We start from the raw sequence: 4,980 nt of genomic DNA on the forward strand, positions 1-4,980 counted from the left end.
AAAGGCTCATTTGATGAAAATCGGTGCAAGTATGGTGATGACTTCATTCGTATAAGTTTTGGTATTTTGACCATATCTCTCTCTAGAAAACTCTAAATGAGGTGATTCTTAACCAATAGAATTATAAGAAGAATGGAAACAACGTTTATGTTTACCAATTCACCTAGTTCTGAGTGGATCATGGTCAAATATTTGTCAAACTTGGAGCACTGTAGTAGTACGCATGGACTGAACATGATATAGTATTTGGAGCATAACTTTCAATACAGGAGTCCAATTGACGTGATTCTTGATCCATTGGAAAGTTAAGAGACAAGGATAAAACTTATATGTTTATTATTTTGCCCAGTTCGAAACATATAATGGTTAAATTCACGTTCGAAATTGATAGACTGTCACAGTGCTAAGAGAACAAGGCTGCAGCATGGATGAAAGGAAGCACACATACCAATTTCCAGAGAGCTCAGCACTGCAGCGCTGGGAGACTTTCCAAAAATAAAAGAAGTTGACAAGATTTTGGAAATTAGGTTATTTGAAACCTATTTAAGGGACCTTTTTTAGAGATTTTGAGGAGGAGGAAGCAAGCAACTACTTGGGAGATTTGAAGCCAAAAACAAAGCAAGAAAACTAGAGAATTGGAGGGAGAAGCAAGATCACAAAGCTCTAATTATTAGTTTTCTCTCTTTACTTTTGTGTTTTTCTTATTTTCTTTGAATTGGATTCATGGCTAAATTTATTTGGATATTGTTTTTATTAGATATTATGAGCTAAATTATTTTTCTAGGATTGCAATTGAACTCACATGTAATCTAAATTTTTAATCTCTTTCTTGCTTATTTTCAATGGGATTTGAATTGTTTATTCCAATTTGTTTTGAATGCTTTTAATTGCTTGGCCACCAATTAAATTCATCTAGGAACCTAAAAAAACTTGGGAAAAGGAGTTTAGTGTAGACTAAAATTGGGATAACATATGATCATATTACTTTATTTGCGTATAAGATAGGAATATACCTATAGGCCATATGTAGGCAGATTATATCCTAAACTTAATGAATCTATTTTAATTCAATTCACATAGGGATATAGTATTTTTCTTAAAATAAATATTTTTATAAGATGAGTCGAGAGACCCTTATAAATAATTTAGGACTCTAGGTTAGCAATTCAACCCATTGAAATAAGTTAAGGAAGAGAGGTAAGATTTAGATGAAGTGTGAGGGATATTGTAATCCTAGGTTTGTTGATTTGATATTTATTTGAGTGTTTATGATTTTTATTTTTCTTAATTTAAATTTGCTAACTTATTTTTATTTGATATTATTTTGATATTGTTTGGATAAGATTAATTAGTTATAATTTTAGTACTTACTAAACTTTTAGATCAATTGCCTATGGGATCGATACTCTACTTGCTAATATATTGTCTATCCGATACGTATACTTGTATAGTAGAATTTTAACTGACATTTCCCAAATATAAGATGTTCCTAATGCTGTGGCATTGGACTGTCAAAGCTGCGGTGCTGCAATTGCTGGAAATTTACTTTATCAAAGCAATTCTTCTACCTTGAGGGTACTATAGTAATCATTCTCAACCATATGGCTTTCCTCTAAGCCTATACCACAATTTGCAAAACTTACTTTCTATCACAAGTACACAATCAGAACATTAATTTCAACATATCTGTTCCACATTTATGGTATGCCAAAATCATCCTTTAGGCATATTTCACTACTAGCAATCATATACTTTTACCATAACATTTAGTGCAAACTTGGTTAAGCAATGGTCTCCAAATAACTCTTACGTACGTGTATATCAAATTGTACACCACTTAGTGTTGAGATCATGACTTACTGATATATCCTTTATCAATAACATTTATAAGGTGGACAATTCACTTAAGTATTGTATCTTGCCTTTACGGTCATAAGATCAAAGTTTCCTAAACTTAAGATGCAGAAACTCTCTCTTAGAACTTATCCAAAAATCAGCATTTTCTAAATCCCTTACCTTTAGGAAATCATATTTGAGACTGATCATTTATATCATGGGTTGCATACTGAACTAAATAGATTTTTAAATTAATCTTTAAAGCAATTATATATCAAGCTCAAATATAGAACTCCATATTGCATTTAAACTAGAATTAACATTTCTAAGTCATTTGACTTTAAGCTACCAAATCCACAACTAGTCCTTTAATTCATTGGCTTCATACTAAGCATAGCAAAATTTAAGCTCATCGTTAGAGCATATTTGTTTACTAGCCTTTTACTTCATGACCACACATCAATTATAGCAATCACTGATGTTCACCCTTGGACTAACTCATGTACTTATAACTATAAACCATAATAGTTTAAATCAAATCTTAAGATTTCACAGTCACTTAATTAAAATCAAACCAGCTCCATCTAAGCTGCTATATATATATTCAACACATATACACATATAAAATATTTCAGAAACCCAACACCATTTATAAATGGGCATGGCAAGCTCAATTAACATAGTGCTCTTACCTTCGTGCACATGAGTATTCATTTACACCTCCTTCAATACTTAAATTTATAAGCCTCAAGTGAATCACAACAATCATTATTCATCTCGATAGTGGTGTGCCCCTTGTTACCAATATCGTACGCGCTCCTTTATATTGACCTCAATAGCAATCCAAAGTCATCAAATTTTTTCCTGTTGATAGTCATGGGCTCAAGTTATAGCTTCGCCAAATGAATAAGTTATTACGGACCTATTAGTCATACTCCACCTTCCTCTATCCTTAGTCGGAGGGATATGTCATTACATTAACCTTTCATTAGGAGTATTTTGTTTTAAGACCTTTCCACCAATGGCTTATGTCTTAGGTGGCGTCCCAAACTCGGATGATAGTACTACTTATGACCTTTATATGATGTTAGTAAAAAGGTAGGTTACTAGGAATAGGAGTTTATCTATGACTTGTGCCTAGTCACAAATCATAAACAAGACTTTACATTAACTCTGACAACTCTGCTAACTGACACAAGAATTCTTAGGATGCGACTAAACCTAGGGCTCTGATACCAAGTCTGTAATGACTGCTTCTCGATCTCTACCAGTGTTCAAGTCTCGCGAGGGAACCTACCAAGTCCCGAACAAGCCTTAATTGAAACTTTAGTCATTATGTCATCAATCCATGAAATTGCTTTGAACCATATACCTCTTTGCAATAAGAATTGAACATAAATCATAAAAAGCCATCTTATCCTTTATTCACCATAATCGTAAGAATACATTAGAGTCTATAGTATCTAACTGTGCATTTATATTGACACTATTTAAAAATACATCAAGCTAAGAATGACTCGACCTTTAGTAGTGAAGCGACTCGGAATAAAGTTTTATGAGATGCTTTTACCTATCTACGGTGGACCATAAGCATCGATGATTATCTATAAAAGGGAAATAAGGGGATGAGTCTCACCACTCAATCATCAGCAGGGCATAGATGAGAAACAAGCATAAAATAGGTAATTTGAATGATAAAACCAGAATAAGAATACTAATCTTAGAAAAATCAAATCATAAGTAGAATGTTTGTGCCTTGTAAAAATAATGTTGTAAAATCATAATGTAATATTTCCCTGGACAAAATAGTGCCGAAAACAAGTGTAGCAAAATAGAGTTCAATCAACAAAAACATCACTTGCCATCAAAATATGAATAACAATATAAAAATATGTACGCTCTTAAAATACGTGGCATGTAAGGAAATCAAAGTGTACAGCCACATAAAACAACTTATGATCATCAAGTAGCACTAAAAGCATTTATACAAACAAGGGGAGCTATAAAGAAATCTTAACTCTCCACCATGCAAAAGAGTACACATTAAAAAACTCACAAGGCTCTTAAGTAGGTAAGGATCGTAATCACCCATAGACCCACTTCCACGTAATAACATCTGAGAGCTCCACTCCACCGGATTCCCATAGCCATGGCAGTCTCGACGATGTTGGCTGATATTGGAGAAATCAAGCAGTCGCAATTGCATATCACAACTTGTGGCCTAGCCAGATATAATAACCCATGGCCCTGCCATGTATAATCACATACCATGGCCCTAGCCACATCTAACAACCCGTGGTGACCCAAAGGTTCTCTAACTAAAGCTCACTTGTGCACAAAGGTCACACTATCTTGATGTGACATTCGACCTACTATCGACACTCTCGATTTGTCAAAACCATTTTCAAAACCAAATCAAGTTTTCCAAGGCCTTGTCTTTTTGAATTGTTTGAAATCAAGGTTCGATAACCCTTTAAATTGCTTTTCACGTTAAATGGCATGGTGTAAACACTTTGTACAAAGATTGGAATAAAATCGATGCTCAAAACTTGCATTTTAAAACATTTAACAATGAATTTAGCTGTGCATATCACATAAAAATACAAGGCAAGGATTTTGATGCAAACATCGTAAAAATGCTTATTTCCCAGTTTCTAAAACACTTTACGTATATTGCTTATCTATAGGTATATCCAAAACAACTTTCAAAACAACTTGCATCCATAATTTCCTATGGTTTCTACCAATTCACACTTTCCACAATAAAAGTGTATAAATCTTTGACAAATTGTATTTAAAACCACATATCATTCTCTAGCGGCTCACGCTTTCCACAAATGCATTTAAAGAATACAATCAACATTTACTATAAGTATATCATTATATAGTTATGAAAATTTTGAAATAGGCAGCCCCTACTCACCTTACAATAGTACGACACTACATCACTATCATTTCAGGTGCATATCTAGCTAATTCTACTCACCGATTACCTATTACCTCCTCTGGTACACCACCACAACACACTTTCTTTACTTATACACTTCCTAGCAACCACACAAACCCAATGCACTTAATTATTCACATGCATGGCAGCACATCAATCAATAAATTCGTAACCTAATTTCATAGTTTTCATCAACC

The sequence above is a fragment of the Theobroma umbraticum genome, unplaced genomic scaffold (assembly GCF_002168275.2).
Source record: "Theobroma umbraticum cultivar Fairchild unplaced genomic scaffold, ASM216827v3 scaffold_146.0, whole genome shotgun sequence".
NCBI classification, from domain to species: Eukaryota; Viridiplantae; Streptophyta; class Magnoliopsida; order Malvales; family Malvaceae; genus Theobroma; species Theobroma umbraticum.